Here is a 19021-nt window from a genome sequence, read left to right on the forward strand (position 1 = left end):
GTTGCGTTTTCAGCGCACTACTTCCCGTGAGGCTTTGGACCACACCGCTGCCTGATGAAGGGGATAGGCTGCCGTTTGGAAAGCAGCGCCTGAAAGCAAGTGAATGGAGACGGGGGAAGTGAGAAACCACATGTTATGATTTGATGCAGTGTAATGGGGTTTTATCACATAGCGGCATTCACTAACAGCGTTTTAAAATGTCACCGTAGGCTACGGTTCACATGCCTTTTAAATGCAGTCCAAGAAAATGCCTGGACTATTTGCACTATGAGTGCTCATTGCCAGCTGGGATGGCTGTAGACGAGCTACTTCCATTGACCACTGAATCTACTCAGCCCAGTCGTGGATAGGGAGTATGTATACCAAGCAGATACAAATGTTAAACTGCATACAATACACACGCTAAAATCACCTTCTGCCTGTCCTTCCATTACCATACCATGCTATCGGGGCCTCTAGGGGCAGAAGTACAGCTTCAAATTAAGTCAAGTTTTGCTAAATTGTAGTGCCCGGAGGGAAAACGCCACCCCCATTCCAGACCCCAACGCATGATATTTTCTCTTTCTAACAATATTCAGACTGAAGCGCTAACAAACCTGAACCGTTTTTCGTTGTCTAAACTTACCTCTGACCATAACCCTAACATTAACCACACTGGAGTCCAGCCAGACATTAACAGTTGTTTGTAGCACAGTATTTCAACGTCACCTTCCCTGACATCACCAACCCAACTACAACAGTCCGTTTTGTGAAGAGTGTAGAACGTACTGTGGGCAGGTGAAAAGGGATTTTTGTGTGTATTGCATATTTTTTTCTGACTGATATAAATACGCCATATAAATAACTGGGTTATTGTACTGTCACTGAAATATGTGGCCAAACGAGATAAGCTACAGTTCTTGCATTACGACAGCAGTACAACGTGGAAATATGTTGCATGGTACTTTTCTCAGAACTTTGAAAATAATGAGCTTTTACATAAAAAAAAAAAAACATTTGTAACATAATCCATAATATAAGATAATGTATTTATTTATTTTCACAGCTTTTTTTACAATTAAAAGCGGGTCTCTGTTCAAACTCGTTGAAAATGGATTTTGCACTTCCACTCATCATGCAAAGAAAGACAGCTTGCATTGTATGATGATTGGTTATACAAATGGCAACATTTGCAGCCACAATGAGTCGACCACTCCACAATTATAAGTGATTGCAAATGAGTGTTTTGACTCTCCTAGAGGCCTGTGAGCTCGCAAAGCAGTTTGTTTTCATTTCTTTACTTTGCTATAAAAGGTTGGCCCTTTTAAAAGCCATATAGACTAGAACCCCCTCATCTAGAATCATTTTTTCACCTGTCAACAGCTGAGATGTACCAAGTGAGAGATTCCCTGTGGAGATAATAGCAGTCTAACTGAACTGCGGCTCCCTTGCATGGCCTCCTCGTGACAAAATATTAGTCAACATACACAGAGACCAATTTAGATTCAACGAGGACTGTCTTATGCACTCCCTGACAAACACATCATTCTTTTCCTGTGGAACCTTTAGTCAAATCTCCAGTAGTTCTATTGACTAAAAATGAATGGGCATGGTCAATGTGTCATGGGCCTATCAATTGGGATAATTGTGTGAATTTTTTTGCTTCAGTACAGTTTTATTAAATCTCAAAATGTCAATTGCAACCAATTTAAATATTTACCACAATTTAAAGCCACATTTTGAACATGAGGAATGTAGTGACTCGTTTTGAAAACATACAACAGTGATTTCAGTGCTGCAATGACGTTGATAGGTTTAAATGTTTTTCAAACACTTTCAAAAAAGATCTGTTGGATGTCTGTGCCTGTATCAAAAACACCTCAGTGTAGGTTCTCAGTGTAAACATCTCAGTGTAGATTCTCAGTGTAAACATCTCAGTATAGATTCTCAGTGTAAACATCTCAGGGTAGGTTCTCAGTGTAAACATCTCAGTGTAGGTTCTCAGTGTAAACATCTCAGTATAGATTCTCAGTGTAAACATCTCAGGGTAGGTTCTCAGTGTAAACATCTCAGTGTAAACATCTCAGTGTAGATTCTCAGTGTAAACATCTCAGTATAGATTCTAAGTGTAAACATCTCAGGGTAGGTTCTCAGTGTAAGCATCTCAGTGTAGGTTCTCAGTGTAAACATCTCAGATTACACCAGTAATAATGCTTGGACACGTTTATTAAAACTTATTATCAACATGTTGAACACTATAATCGTAAAACGTAGTCTTCATCCACAGGAAGTGATACAAGATCTCCATCTTGTGGAAAATCTATGAACATACTGTATGTCTACCTGGATTGAACAGGAATTTGGGTTGTTTAGTTTGAAATGGGAATAAAAAAATAAATGTATGGAATAAAAAGTAGACTCATTGGATGGGTTGAGTCTGAGAGAAAGAAGCAGTGATAAAATCCAACTCAAGCAGAAATCAGTCTATGTGAAAATACAAATTGTATTAATTGTTACGAAACGTTTTTCCAATTCACGACGATGGCCTTGCCTATTGCAACAACTACACAGCATGTTCAGAAAATGTTAAGATTGAGTTGTGTCCTTCAATGCACGTCTCTTCAAGCCATTCTGTTTCTTGATTTAGTTTGTTTGTTTGAATCTTCACTGGCACATTTCCAAAGAGGGAGCTACTTTTCCAGGATCCCACAGAAAACATAACACTAAACTATGACAATTATCACACTGCTTGCTCATGCAGGAAGTATTCACTGGCACATACATGCTTGGAGGAGACAAAAAAGATATGGCTTATCAAGTATATTTATGTTAGTTTCAGGTTAAAAACCATTACATCCTTAAAATGTAGTATATTTTTCTTAACAAGTTGGATCATATTGCTTGTTTTTAGAAAATATGTCTTGAATATCATGTATTTTTTCTTGTTCCATTGGCAGATTATTTCAAGCAAATGTCTCCTCAAATATAGGTAAATCGTCTTGTTCCATTGGCAATTTGTTTTTGCAGTGTTTGAGTTTATTTATTATGAGTGTATTCTGAGAACCCATTTTGCACACCACTGGTTAGCAAGTAGAATTTTTGACATTATCTTTTGTCTTCTTTGATTCGTCACACTCTTCATGGTAAACCACTTAATGGGTAAAAAGGCCAGGAAGTCGGCTGTCTGAGAGATACTGTAACCAGGATCCCTGGTAACAACGATCATACCACACACAAAGTAGCTTAGGTCAAACTTTTTGCCCTTTCTAACATGCAGTCAAACAGTAACTGAATGCATTTTTGTATAGCAAACCTCGGAGCCACTGCTTCTGTCTGCCACAACCAACCTTGGCTGAATCTTGTTTTAGAGTTCTTAACCTTCTTTGGATAGACTAATTTCAATGTTCAGTTATGGTAATGAACCATGACACACATTGTCTCTACATTATCAACATAATGCTAAGGGTAAGAGTGAGACAATGTGATTTATAATAACTTCCTAGCTAGAAGGCTGGCTAGCTCTGAGATGTGGAAAACAATAATATCAGCCCAGAAATATGAAAGAAAATAGGTATATTTGTCTGTTGGCAATTAAAATGAGGTGTCTTGGATGGGCACAGCTAATTCACTCCCTGACAGCACCCAAAGCTGTTGAATCGGTCAGGCACGTGGTTTTCCCAAAAAGTTGCTGCAGTTAGCGATTCCTGCTGTCTTTCTTTTCTTGTGGCTCCTGCGCCACAGTAAACATGAGCAAGGCTGGCTTACCCAAAGGAATATACCAACATATGAAAGGAAATACTCCCAAGTATGCTGCTTCATTAAAATAAGCAACAAATGTGTTTACATTCTGATATTAACATAACATTGTGACACAAACAAATATTAAAATGACATGCATATCTCTGCCAGCAGGTGGGGCTGTTTCCCAACTCCGCTGTTCTTGACTGTTCTTTCAACTATCCTTAAGGAATTTCGAGAATCTGATTGATCAATAGTCTTTTACCATCACCATTCACCACTGGATTCCCATGTAACATATTTTTGAAAAGGTGTATTTTCAGGCATGTAATGCTTTACTAGATGGAGACAGTGGGAAAAAGATAGAGGAGCAGTAGTAATACTGCATGTGCACCAGACAGAGGCCCCCATTTAAAGTATACTGAACAGAAATACACACAATCCATACTAAAAACCAATACTTATGCAGGGTATGACACCGGTGAATTACTAATAAGTAGGGCAGGAGATAAGAATAACATTGTTTATTTTGCGCAATTTCAAATCGATCAATTTTTATTTCATTTTAATATGAATTTGACTTGCACAGCTGGGAGTTTGGAAGCACACAACCGTGAAACCTAGTATGTGACTATTCGGGTACAATTCTGAATGGGCAATAGCCTTAATGTTCAAACCAAATATGGTAGTCAGAGTGCCCAATGAAAGGGAAAATGGTAGAAAGAGCAAAGAGCAGAGCAGCACAAAATGTCAAATATAGCATGACACATGTTTTTCCCCTTTCTTTCATGATTCAACCATTTAATGAATTTGTGGGCCTACTGGAGAGCCTAATGAACAATCAAAGTTTTACATTCCTTATGATGTGCATTTTGCCTATAAAACTTTTACAATATAACTAATGATAAATAAAATGGTTAGGCTATTATGCATTCATATTGTTTGTGTGAACAACATCTGGATAAAAATAATACATTTTGAGGTGACATGATAGCTGTGGAAATTGATGATGTATGGGAAATAAAGATTGGTGGTGGTTTGGCCCTGGCTTTAATAACTTGACTCTATGCCTTATCAGTTTATAACTGTTTGAATTAATTATAATTAATTAAATTATAAACACATTAAATAAAACTCATCCATCCATTGAACTATACACATACGTTTCTTTCCAACCAAATTATGAGGATTTTCCTCTCAGAGAATTTCAGTCTCTCTCTCCACTATCTCTACTCAACCCAACTGAACATTAATCTCCACTGTATTAATCACAACCGTTTCCTGCAGTCATCTCCTCTATCTTCTCCATTAGCTCTGCAGTTTGGGAGTTGTTCTTCCCGCTGGCTAGAACATGATACCTATCAGCACATTGTCCCACAAGCCACTGGAGGTCCCCATTTCTCAGTATGTGCTGCTCTGCGCTCTCTCCTAAAGCTTCCCCCCACGTGAACAGCACCATAGTGCGCCGCCAAATATCTTCCCCGAGTGCACTCATATGGTGTTCCACTGCTCTCCGGTACTTTTGTGTGAATGACAGGTAAGCTGGTATGACCAGGAGGACAGCGTGGGGACCTGGCTGGGAGTGGAGAATGTTCTGGAACTCTGTTGGGTCTGTGGCGTTGGTGTGGTTGTTTAGTCCATTACGCCATTTTAGCCCCTGGGGTTCCAACACACTGACCTGCCTTCCGGCAATTTCTCCCCTCAATGGTACAGAGGGTGACCCCCCTGAGTAAGGGGACTCATTGCCCAGGAGAGTGTGTGCTGTCAGGTGACGGAAGGACCAAGTCTCCCCTAAAAGTACTATCCTTAGCTCTGACCTTTGGGTGCGTTTAGTGTTTGCTACACTGAGGCCTGGACGCACATATTTATGTGATAATCCGCTCACTCTTTTCATTTTGTTCTTAGAATCCCCTTCCTGTTTGCAAAGCAATCCACTTCTCTCCTGGTCTGTGTCTTCCTCTTTTTTCACCTGTTCTTTCAGATTATGACCAGCCCCCCCTTCTTCGGGCACTACCATTCTTTCCAAAAAGCAATTATTGTTTTGTAAGTCAGACGAGGCAGATTCGGTCAGCGTCAGATCTTCCCTATCTGTTATGCTGCCATTCCTCGCAAGTTCCACCCCTACTTCCTGATACATTGTATGGGCACCTATCCTACCTAAGGTAACATCATTATATATTGCTGTGGCACACATATCAGAACTAAGTGCATCATGGCTTGCAGTCAATCTGTTATGCTCCCTGTTTTCCACATCCTCTTCTTTATCAACGTGATTCGTATTTCTCTGTTGTGTCTCATGTCCTCTCCTCTCTAGTTCGGATTCCAGTCTTTTCAGATTATGCTCCCATCTTTTCAACTCATGAATTTTGTCTTCCAATTCATCCTCTCGGTTTTTTAGTTCTTTTTGTTGGTTTACAATCTCCTTCTCCCTATTTTCCAAAGCTTCTTGATGGTTTTCCATCTCCCTTTTCTTCCTTCCCAAATCTTGTTGATGGTTTTCCACTTCATTCTCCCTCATTTCCGCAGCTTCTTTTCGGTTTTCAAACTCCTTTAGCTTTCTTTCCAAAGCTTGTTGTTGATCTTCCATCTCCTTCTCCCTATTTTCTAAGGCGTGCAGACGGTTTTCCATCTCCCTTTTGCTCTTTTCCATGTCTTGTTGATGTTTTTCCACCTCTTTTTCTCTTTTTTCTACAGCTTGTTTTTGGCTCTCTATCTCCTTCTGCCTATTTTCCAAGGCTTGTTGACTGTTTCTCAAGTCATTCTCCCTCTTCTCCAAAGCATGTTGTTGGTTTTCTATCTCCTTCTCCCTATTTTTCAAGGATTTCTGATGGTTTTCTATCTCCCTTTCCCTCTTTTCCAAGTCTTGCTGATGGATTTTCATGTCATTCTCCCTCTTCTCCAAAGCATGTTGTTGGTTTTCCATGTCCCTCTCTCTTGTTTCCAAAGTTTGTTGATGGTTTTCCATGTCCCTCTCTCTTGTTTCCAAAGCTTGTTGATGGTTTTCCATCTCCTTCTGCCTTTTTTCCAAAGCTTGTTGATGATTTTCAATCTCATTCTCCCTGTTTTCCATAGCTACATGTCGATTTTTCAGCTCAATTTCACTCTTTTCTCTGGCTTGCTGGTGGTTTTCCAAGTCCCTCTCCTTGTTTTCAATGATTTGGTAAAGGTTTTCTATCTCCCTCTCCCTTCTTTCCATTCCTTGTTGAATGTTTTCAATCTCCTTCTCCCTCTTATCAACCTCTTGGCTCCTATTGTTCAGCTGTTTGATTTGAATTTCTAACTCTGTTCTGCAGTTCAGTAGCTCTTGCTCTCCAATTCTTGATTTTTGCTCTCTATTTTCCAGCTTTTGTTCACTGTCTTTGAGCACTTTCTCTTTTACCTCCAGATCTTTAACTATCTTCTGCAGCTCATTTTCTCTTTTTTCTACAGCTTGTTTTTGGCTCTCTATCTCCTTCTGCCTATTTTCCAAGGCTTGTTGACTGTTTCTCAAGTCATTCTCCCTCTTCTCCAAAGCATGTTGTTGGTTTTCAATGTTCCTCTCTCTTGTTTCCAAAGCTTGTTGATGGTTTTCCATGTCCCTCTCTCTTGTTTCCAAAGCTTGTTGATGGTTTTCCATCTCCTTCTCCCTATTTTTCAAGGATTTCTGATGGTTTTCTATCTCCCTTAACCTCTTTTCCAAGTCTTGTTGATGGTTTTTCATGTCATTCTCCCTCTTCTCCAAAGCATGTTGTTGGTTTTCAATGTTCCTCTCTCTTGTTTCCAAAGCTTGTTGATGGTTTTCCATGTCCCTCTCTCTTGTTTCCAAAGCTTGTTGATGGTTTTCCATCTCCTTCTGCCTTTTTTCCAAAGCTTGTTGATGATTTTCCATCTCATTCTCCCTGTTTTCCATAGCTACTTGTCGATTTTTCAGCTCAATTTCACTCTTTTCTCTGGCTTGCTGGTGGTTTTCCAAGTCCCTCTCCTTGTTTTCAATGATTTGGTAAAGGTTTTCTATCTCCCTCTCCCTCTTATCAACCTCTTGGCTCTTATTGTTCAGCTGTTTGATTTGAATTTCTAACTCTGTTCTGCAGTTCAGTAGCTCTTGCTCTCCAATTCTTGATTTTTGCTCTCTATTTTCCAGCTTTTGTTCACTGTCTTTGAGCACTTTCTCTTTTACCTCCAGATCTTTAACTATCTTCTGCAGTTCATTTTCTAGTTTTTTCAGGCAAACTTCCTTGATCTCGAAATCTTGTTGATGGTTCTTCAATTCCATTTGTTTTTGGTTGAGGTCGTGTTGTCTTTGCTCAATTTCCTTTTCCTTGTTTTTCAACTCTAGTTCTCTACCTTCCAAATAATGTTCCCTGTGGTCGACTTCTTGTTCTCTGGTCCTCAGTTTTCTTTCTCTTATCACAAAATCCTGTATCTGGTTGAGATGGTCTTCCTTCCCACACTGTTTTTCATATTCCTCTTTATCTAACCCTCGTTGATGGTCATCCAGTTCTTGCTGGAGAGCCAGCTCCATTTTCTTAATCTTTTCTTCCCAGGTTTTCAAATCAAATTCTTTACTACCCAGTTCTTTATTCCAGTTTTCCAGCTCTTTCTCTCTTTTCTCAATGTCTTTCTCTTTGCTGCAGAGGTTTCGTTCTAGGCTTTTAGACACTTCTTCTTTGGTCCTCAAATCCTTTTCTCGACTCAACAACTCATGCTCTCGTTTCTCCTGTCCTTCCTTTTGTATTTGCAGATCTTCTTCCCTGTTCTTCACTTCTTGTCCCCTGTTTCCCAATTCTTCCTCCTTTCTCACTATTTCTTTCTCTTTCATCTCAAGTTTGAAGCCTCGGTTATCCAGATCTTCTTTCCTTTTCCTTTGTTCTAGTTCCTTCTCCTCCAGCTCTCTCTCCCTTTTCTCAAGCTCTTTCTCTTCTTCCTTATCCCTCTGTTCCAACTTGGTCTGTATTTCCCTAATCCTCTTCTCATAACACTGTCTCATCTCATCCACCTGTTTCTGTTTCTCTTCTTCTTCTTTTCTCATTTTCTCCAGTTCCATCTGTCTTTCGTTTTTTGCCTGTTTGAGCAAATCAACCTCCTGGTCCCGCTCTTTCAACGTGTTTCGTATTTCCATGTCTTTGTTTCTCAACTTGTCTTCATATCCACAGAGCAGCTGTTTGATGTCAGCCTCCCTGCTCTCACACTCAGTCCTGTGGGCTTCACTGGCCCTCTCATACTTCTCGCACCTGTCCTTGAGGTTGTCCATGGCTTTCTTCATCTTCACATTCATCTCCTGCAGTTCCTCAACTGTCCTCTCGTTTTCTAGTAAGTGTTCTTTAATTTCAGAAATATGTCTCTTATTTTCATCATCTATTTTCTGCATTTGGCTGATGGTGCGTTCTTTTTCATCTAATGTTAAACCCATTTCTTCATCCTTCCTCTTGATTTCTTTCTCATATTCTTGTATCATGTTCATCATTTCCTTCTCCATCTTAGCAGTTAAGTGATCCAGGTCTGCCTTGGTCTGTTGAATGGTTTGCCTTAAAGAAACAAGTTCTCTCTCATTCTCCTGGTCCTTCTGTTTCAAATGTTTAAGCTCCACTTCTTTCACTTGTAATGTGTCCCTTGTCTCAGCATCTCTCCTCCTTTTATACTCTGTGTGCTGCTTTTGCATTGCTAGAATCTCAGACTGCCTTTTTTCATTGCTTTCTTTCAGCTGCTTAATTTCTTTATCTTTCTCGGTTGCCAGTTGCCGTGCCTCTGCTATATCTTTACTTTTATTTTCTATTACCTCTCTCAGCTTGTCAATCTCAATTTTTTGCATTTCTTCTCTCTTTCTTTGCTCATCCCTCCATTCTGTTTCCCTTGTCTCAGATAGCAGTCTCAGTCCTTCCATCTCTTTCTCTTTTTCATGCAGTTTACTTTCCATATCTTCCCCATACTGTGCAATTTTTTCCTCATACAACTTCTTCAAATCATACATCAGCTTCTGTGACACTTTAATTTTTTCTTTCCACTCCTCTTTTTCTTTCTCTTCCATGTCAATCCTGTCTTTTAGTTCCTCCACTTCCCTCCTCCATTCCTGATGCAGGCCTTGAAATTCTTCTTCCCTCTCGTTTCTCTCCCTCCCTCTCTCCACAATGGCGCGCTCAAGGTTGACCAGTTTCATTTGCTGATCATCAACTCTCTCCTTCAGCTCTTCAACCTCTCTCTCTTTCTCCTCCAACTTGATGACCACCTCTTTTCTCTCTCTGCTCGTCTGATTGAGCGTGGCAATGATTCTGTAGTTTTCAGCATTCAGATCCTGAATCTCTCTTTCCTTATCCTCTGTCAGCCATCTCATCCTCTCCTCCAGGTCGCCCATTTCAGTCTTCCTCCCATCACTCATTTTCCACTCTTCCTCCCCTCCCTCCTCTACTCTCTCCTCACCTGACTTCCCTGGAGATTTGGCTTTCTTCTTCCTCTCAAAAAACCAGCGGATGCTCTTCACCTCCCTCTCCCTCATCTTCTTCAGCTCCGTCTCCTGGCGAAGCATCTTGTCACAGAGCTCTTTCAGACGTTGGTTGAATTTGTCGTTCCTCTGTCTGGTTAGGTCACTGACCTCCTGCACAAGGGAGGAGAAGGCCTCGCACCTGTTCCCGGCCACCATATTCTCCACCTTCTCTAAGAGGCCGGACACTTGGGCGCCGTCCCCACATCCATCCACGTTGCTGATGACGTAGTACCTGTCAGGGCGGGTTTTTCATTTGAATGAATGCATTCAGGCAATGTGCCAACAAGCTTTACGGAGGACAATCGCCAACAAAACTAGAAGCAGCAACCACAGTTAATACAGAAAATTGACGCCGTACCTGTTCCCACACTTCTCCACCAGCCACTGGAGGTCCTTTCCCCCGCTCTGGATGTGCTGCTCGATGCCCACCCCCGTCCTCAGCTGGTCCCCGTGGGTGAACAGCAGGACGGTGTGCCTCCATACTCCTTCCCCGAGTAGCTCCAGGTGCTCCCTCACGGGCGCGGCGCTGACCAGCGTGTCCACCCTCAGAGTGAGGAGCACGGCGTGCGGCCCCGGGGGACACAGGGACGCGCTGCCCCAAACCATCTCGCGCTTCACCCTCTCTGGCGTAGGGCCTGCCGCTCCACCCTCCCACCCAGGGGTGTCCACCACGGTGACCAGCCTCATGGCTACCTAATCACGTCAGAAGGAAATACGTGGTACTTGCCTGATGCACATGCTGGTTCCCTCTGGAGTTTAAACGTGGAAGCTTCTGGAAAAGAAGCCACACCCACTGAACCCACTGTATTATAGTATTATGATGTCAAAAGTGAAAACGACCTCTGCCTGACACCGGGAACACTCCTCCGTCACCATGCCCGTCTGGAAGAACCCTGCTCCACCACCACCCAGGATGGTGTTTCCAGTGGAGCTCTTCCCCGTCTCTCTCTCCCCCAGGAGGACAAGCCGGAGTTCTGGGAGACGGCGGGTACCCTTGGAGAATGGTTGCTTCCCGTCCCACTCAGATCCCTGAGATCCAATGTCACCTGTAAGCGGGAGTGCAAATGTTTCAGGAAATATTTTAATGCATGAAAGATAATGGAAGGGGTTATTACATGTGACACAATCTCTGATAAGGAACTCACTCAAGAGTGCAGCTCGGATGATCCCCCTCTGAGTTTGGGCCTCCATCTGTCGCTGTCTCTTCCTCCGCTCCCTCGCTCTCCTCTTCCCGTCCGCCTCCAAACCTAAGAGGGCAGGATTAGCCCCGAAATGTCTTCCCTCATTTGCTTCCACAATCGCCTCCATCTTCCTCAGCAATTCCCTCACCTGGGTTTCATCTCCTCGGTTCCTGTTGTCTAGGACGTGATACCTGGAAACAGCAAAAATATAAATAAAATAAAAAACATGCAAACAAGGGCTATAAAAACACTGTTTTTATGAAGAAGGTTTAAATGATGTTTGTTGACAAGTGGAAGTTTTACCTTCTTTAATTAAATGCATTGACTACAGAATACATAACTCTTGGAGTGTCTCCTAACTACTGTATATGACAGGAGTGTTGCAGGATTTATTTGGTAATACATATGGAATATGAACTCCTAAATGACAATATTGATAACAACAATCCAATATTTCCATCTAATACCTGTTCCCACATCTCTGTAGCAGCTGCTGGAAGGCTGCACCACTTGTCAGGATCCTCTGCTCCATGGGCACCACACCAAGCTCGTCCCCCCTGGTGAACAGCAACATGGTATGGTCCAACACACCTCTCCCCAGAGCCTCTAGGTGCTCCTCTATCTGCCTCAGGTAGGACTCTGTCATCGAGGTGCAGGAACGTACCACTAGCAGGACGACATGGGGTCCAGGGGGGCACAGGGACACACTACGCAGCGTTGCTCTCCGGACCCACTCTGGGGTGCTGTTGAGCGGGTAGTACCATTCCCAGCCAGGGGTGTCCACCACGATGATGCGTCTCCCCGTTAGATCGGTTCGCCTTTTCGAGCACTCCTCAGTGGGTTTTCCGCTCTCGAATCCCCCTTTCCCCCCCAGGATGGTATTGGCCGCAGCGCTCTTCCCTACTCCCTTCCTTCCCAGCAGAACTAGCCTAAGTTCCGGGAGCGGTGGTGCACTCTCAGAGGGTGTCACTTCTCTCTCCATTACAACTTGCACACTCTCATCTGTCAGACAGAAAAGTATTGTACTTCAAATATAGGGACCATAAACCCTGTGACACGAAGAAGAAGCAATTACTTTTCACATTTGTATGAAATCAAAAACGGAACTCTAATCAAACATATTCAACCTCTAATTTGTAATCATACAGTAGTATAGCATCTTTCACAGAAGAAAGGACATTTCATAGAGAACTTACCACCACTAGTTGAGACGGAGAAAGGAGGGTTCACTTTGCAGTGTTTCTCTATTTCTCACTCTTCTTGCAATATTCTTCCTTTTTCTCCTCTTCTGCTTTTCTTCATTTGCAGCCTCTCTTTTCACAAGAAGGATCTTATTGTAAAGAGCTACACCCTCAGTCTTGCATAATGATGATGAGCCTCAACCGATCGATAGGCATCACACAGAGACGGCTGAATTACATTGTAAAGAACACAAAACACAACGGAATACGGAATGTGGAACTGTCTAGTCACATGACCCACCTGTGGTTTTTGAAGCAAGCTTATTCTAGAACACAGGATGTAAAGAGCTGTGTCTGTTTGGCTTCTTGTGAAGTCAGACCACACTTCAGACTGGGTGAAGAGACACAGAAATTGTACTGCTTTGTGGTAAGTGCAGTTGTGGTTCTCTGTAGCTGCACAGTACACAGTGGTAGTATGGGCGGCTGCTCCATTTTGAGTGTTGACAGGGTATGGTGTAGTGGTGCAGCCAAAAGTGAGCTGACCAGATTGAATACTTCATTAAATTAGTACTTAAAAAAATAGTATTACTTTGTTATTAAATAAACTAAACACCTTACTAATCACATTGTGTATGCTCCCATTACTGGAAGATTATTGAAACTATTTTATACATAACTGTTATAAAAGAGTTTCATCAAAACAGGGCCCATATCAATGAATGGGTTAGGACAATCCAACAGATCATAAATTGAACAGAGACAGACAGAAAGACTGTAGCACGCGTTTGATGACTCCTCCCTTTCCACAAATCAGGAAGTGGCAAATATCATGCAAGACAGTGCCATATTCTAAAGAAATAACAAGAATGAAATACTGTTGACAGTGTCGTCAACTTATCTGTAGTGTATGACATTTTACAGTATTTGAGTGGCATGTCGCATATCGATGTATTACGTCCAGCTAATGAAGCAAGATGAAATGTATGGCGTCACATCAGTCTCAAAACTCACACAAGATAGTCGAGAGAGAAGAAACAAGATACGCATGCAGAGGACCAAACTCGCGCGCACACCGGTGCCACTTCGAGAAGGAAAAATTCTGTCGGGAGAGCAGAAAGTGACGTTGAGAGAGCAGAAACACAAGTCGCGTGAGAGTATAAACATTGTGAGGGCACAGATATGGTGGCATGGAATTTCTCCGCGACTTCTCAAAATTCACCTGCTCCTTCTCGAAATCCCCCTGCTCTCCAGTGATGGGTCATTCGCGAAAGCATGTCTCTTTTTGGTGAACGAAGGTAGCCGATTCGCGAACTAAAAATAGACGTTAATATGGCTCTTAAATATGTTTGAAGCAAGTTGTGCTAAAAGAAGACATTTACAAAAGGCATTTGCCGTAAACCACAACTATTAAAATAAACTCGTTGTACAAAATGTTGCCCACTGTTCATTAAAAACGTTGAACCAAAATATAATTCCAAAGGAATAGCCTGAACCGTGAACCCATAATGTAAGATGTAACCCTTGACTGATGTTGTAATTTACCAATGACGGAATTCGATATTCATAAATGTACATATTAATTTAAAAAACTCAAAAACTTTTAAAACTCTTTTGTAAAATGTTAATTTGTATCTGTGAATGCGTTCAGTTGTCAATTTTTATGTATAGCCTTTATAACAAAACTGAGTGACTCAGTAGCTAGGATGACAACATGACTGACACTCCTAAAAGATCTAAAATGTAGAAGTTTTTTACAAAAAAAAAAACTACGAAAATGCAGTATGCAGAATTTGCAAAGCAACAATTTCAATTCGTTCTGGCTCCACCAACAATCTCCACGGGCACATAAAAACGAAACATCTAACAGTCGTGGTGCTACAGCTGAAAGTTGCCTTTAGTGTGTTACCAGATGCTAGCATATGCCTCTACCACAGATGAGTCAGGGATCATTGCTACATCATCTGCAACTAAAACCAGTGCTGAAAGTACATACAGTTACAAGACAAAAAAAATTATAAAACTGCCACCCCAGACCTCCCCAGACCATGCCAAAGGCCATTACCTCAACAAAGAACATGATAGATGAAGAAATGTTTGCCAGAGGTTTCTGTCATGTTCTAAATCCAGCTTATGTTCTTCCAAACAGGACAACCCTATCTAACACAATAGTTCCTCATCTGTTGAACCTTGAGACATGTTTATAGTTTGGCCAACGATCAGAACAAATGACATGTTGAACTGGTAATAATAATATTACTTTATATTACATTATAAGTTAATGTTTTGTTATTGTGTTCCATTCTGATCTGTTCTACTGTTCTTTCACTATTAAATGAAGAATGATTGCATTGTTAACAAGATTTTGCACTTATCTTTTTAATGCATGGAACCTGCTAGGATTAAAATGCATAATTTCAGTGAAAGTTAAATTAACAAATAAAAGTGTTACTTTCCACAGCTTTACTAAGGCTAGCACATGTTATTATGGCCTTTAGATGATTTGGGCTGATTAGAAAAAAGTGCATAATCATATTTGCAATAAAGGGTGATGACAAAAATTCTTTTTTACGAATAGCCATTTTGAGAGCCAAACGGAACCATCTTTTTTAAGTAAACTGGTCCAAGTGACCCGGATCACTAAAAAGACTCGAAATTCCCATCACTATATTGCAATAATGGCCAATGACAGCTTGGTCAAGTTGTATAGGTCCCAGGCTTTTAAATGAGCCAATCCACGGCATTCTAACAAAAAGAAGACATGATTAAGCAATAAGTCTACCAATCATATTTGAGGTACCATGTTTCATGAGTTGCAAACGTTTCAAGTGAGAGCAGGTGCGACTGGTCATTAGGGGCAGGTGGGGCACAGCCCCACCTGTTGTCAACAGAAAAAACGGCAACACATTTATGTTATTTTTATTTCTCTAAAATTACTTCCTATAATTTATTATCTATGAATGTAGCATCTTCCTAAATTGCATATCATTTGTGTTAGGATTTTATTTCATGTTCATTGGTCTCTGCCTTGCATTGTACGTGTGAAAATATTAATACGCATGCTCAGAATGTTAGTGTGATCAATGTAGATCACATGAATTTGATGCCAAGTGGAGCTGACAGCCGGTAGCCCCACTACAGTGTAATTTCATATTTCCAACCTGATTGGCAGTCTGTCTATCTGGCGCCAATATTAGTCGGCAAGAAGAGCAAGGAGGGTAGATTGTCTTAGCTAGCTTTTTAGATTCACAAACACCAGATAACTTGAGAAAATGAATCAAGTGGATTTCATACTTTTGAAACCCTTTATTTGGAGGAGAAACTTGAAGTAAAGCAACTTGGTGCCTATCTGCCTTAGGATATTGTCATCACTCAAACTGCTGGTAAAAGTAACCGCAGGTTTAACGTGGAATGTTTTTTGAAGAAAAACTGGCTAACGGTTAGCATACAAAAGAAGGCACTCTTCTGTTTTCCATGTCTGCTATTTGGTGGAGATGGTACTTGGTCGAGGACGGGTTACAAAGATTTGAAACATCTTTCTGAGAGGATTGCAAAACATGAGAGCAGCGGGAGTCATATGGACAATGCTGTGAAATTGGGCTTACTTGGAAGGGTAAATATCACAGCCCAAGTTGACAGTGCATACAGGCACTCCATTGAGCAGCATAACAAACAGGTGGAGGAAAACAGGTACGTTCTCAGTCGGATCATAACATGTATTAAACTGTGTGGAAAATGTGAAACCGCACTGCAGGGGCACGACGAGTCGGTGGACTCCCTGAATCCTGGAATATTCAGATGCATTTTCGAGACCATCTGTGAGGGTGATTCGAGACTTCAGAGGCACTATGACGCTCAGCCCATCTTCGAAGGGACATCTAGCACTGTACAAAACGAACTGTTAGACCGTATGTATGAAGTGTACAGGGTGGAGATAGCCAAGCAAGTTGACGAGACATAATTTGTTGCCATACAGGCAGATGAGACAACTGATGTCTCCTGTAAATCAGAAATGGTGATTGTGTTGCGATACATGTTGCCTGACAAGTTTTTGGAGTTTGTGGAAGTCTAAGATAAATCTAGATAAAACTGGCCTCTCTAATAGCATCAAGTGTGTGCTAGAACCACTGAAGTTGGGAGAAAAGCTGATCGTTCAGACTTATGAAGGTGTGGCTGTAATGAGTGGAAATGTCCGATGAGTACTGCCGCTAATAGAAGTGACATGCCCAGTTTGTTCACTGCTATGCTCACCAGCTGAAACTGACCTTGCACCAACTTTGTTCAGCAAGGATGAGCATCCTGAAGGTGTTTTTTGCAGATTTAACTGCTTTGACACCATTTTTTCTGGCACTCCAGAGAATTATGTTTTATACAACACTCTGCAACGGAGCATCGATGCATCTGGGATTAGCAGTGCACTCACCTGTTTCAAGGAAGAATGTCCAGGATATGCAGAAGCAAACTGATGAATGGGCTGCCAGCATTCACAATGGAACAGACAAGCCAGGCCGATGAGTAACCAACACAGCGCCTGTGATAAAGGAGGCATGCGACACAGTCATCTCCCAGGTGGAGCAGAGGTTTTCACAAAGTGACCACCTGATTGCTGCCAAGCTGTTTGACAGCTCGCTCTTCCCACAAATTGTCCTGTCATTCCCTACATCTGAGCCTGACTGTACGGTGAAACTATGGCCTCTAGGAAACAAGGAAAAGTTGAAGTCTGAGCTAACCACTCTGTACCGCCACACTGAGCTTCACACTGGTAAGACGGCCCTGTCTCTGTTAAGATCCATCCATGAGAGGCTTTTGCTGAGATCGTCACTCTGCTGAAAATTCAACAACAAGCTAGTGACTCTTCCCCCCATAGGCATTGGAGGGAGGGCATCCCAGTGGCGATGAGAGCCCACCTGGCAAGACAGCAAGGGTGGAGCCTACTGGTCATTCCCAAAGTCATAGAAAAGTTTGCCCAGAGGAAGAACCGCCGTGCCACCTTTTTCTTCGAGTGAGCCCTCAGCCTTGGTGAGTGAAAGCATATTTTATCATCCTGCCTTAGTGGTGCTGGTCTGTGCATTGGTCATATTATGGTGCTGGATCGATTGATATAGATGGTGATGATGGTCAGTGTTATGTCCAGTGTCAGTCCATGCTTATCTACAAAGGATGTTGTCATAGAATGGATCTGTATCCCTAAAAAGTTGTCTTTCCGCTTAGTTGTGGCCTTCAGTGGTGTTGAGCTTGGTTACATTCCTATTTTAGGTTTGTAAATGTGACATTGGTAATTGTACATGAGTTTGAAAGAGAAGGAGAGCAATAAACAAGAAGGTCTCTCTCTCCAGTATGTGTACTACAACACCTGGTAGAAGCACTGTCGCTCTGTCTTTAAAAGTGTTTTGTGGAGCCACACTGTTTTTTGATGTGTTAAATAAACACATCAGTAGCAAGAGGGTGTTTTGTAGCTTTACTGGTATGTATCCTATATTTTGAAATGGTTTGTGCCCCACCAATTCTTTACATATAAAAATGCCACTGAGTGAGAGCAGTGGGGTTTCGAGGAGGTGCAGGTCAATTTTGAGAAGTCACAGAGAAATATATAACGCTGTTTAAATTAAGAGCTGTAGCACTTCACCAAAAAGGCTTAGAATGATCTACATTAAGGTTCTACGCCATTCTCAGTAGAGGAGAGCAGGGTAAGATGTCACACGTTTCACACAGAAACTCTTGGAGGTTGAGATGAGCAAAGCTGTAAACAGTTTGGCACCTAATGTAGTTCTTTAGGAAGAACCTCTTCAAAAAAGATGAGGACACTTGGTATAGTTCTGGAAATTGTTTGATGACATCTTATTTTTTGAATAAAACTTGATTTTCCTGTATTTGTCTTCTTGCCAAATTGCTAAGACACTGAGGAATTGTTTTGCTGAAGCACCTGATTCTTGACTATGATGCTCAATCAAAATGGGGACAAAGTACACAAATATGGAGGTGTTAGATCTGTACCTTCCTCAAAATGGTCTTTCAGAACAGTGCAAATTATCCAGCACATTACTGGAATGCAACATGTTGTGAATACACTTTAATTGTCTTTTATGGCTGCAAGAGCTTATGTCTTCTGAAATCCATTCTCAAAGAATGTCAGTTCCCTCATGTGAAAATCCAAAAACTTCTGTATAGTTTGGATCTTTAAGGATTTTTAGAGTGTCTTCTACCTTGCCAGGGTTCTTTAGGAATGTCTGTTGTCTTTCAGTATTAGATGTATGCTTCTTTTCTGCATGGTGTAACGCATGCCTGCTTGTGACAAGTAGAAATTATTTAGGCAAGACCTTCTTGCTTAAGAGAACATTTAGAATTACTTCAAGGGGTTCTCTCTGGTTATGGTCTTTTTGCTCAAGTGAAACATTCAACTCCTCTAAACCTTCCAGAATGAATAAGATCTTCTCTGGGCGGGGGGGGATGTGAGACATTTCTGGCTCCAAGTCAGGGCTGCAGTTCAG

Source organism: Esox lucius, chromosome 24, assembly GCF_011004845.1.
Source record: "Esox lucius isolate fEsoLuc1 chromosome 24, fEsoLuc1.pri, whole genome shotgun sequence".
NCBI lineage: Eukaryota > Metazoa > Chordata > Actinopteri > Esociformes > Esocidae > Esox > Esox lucius.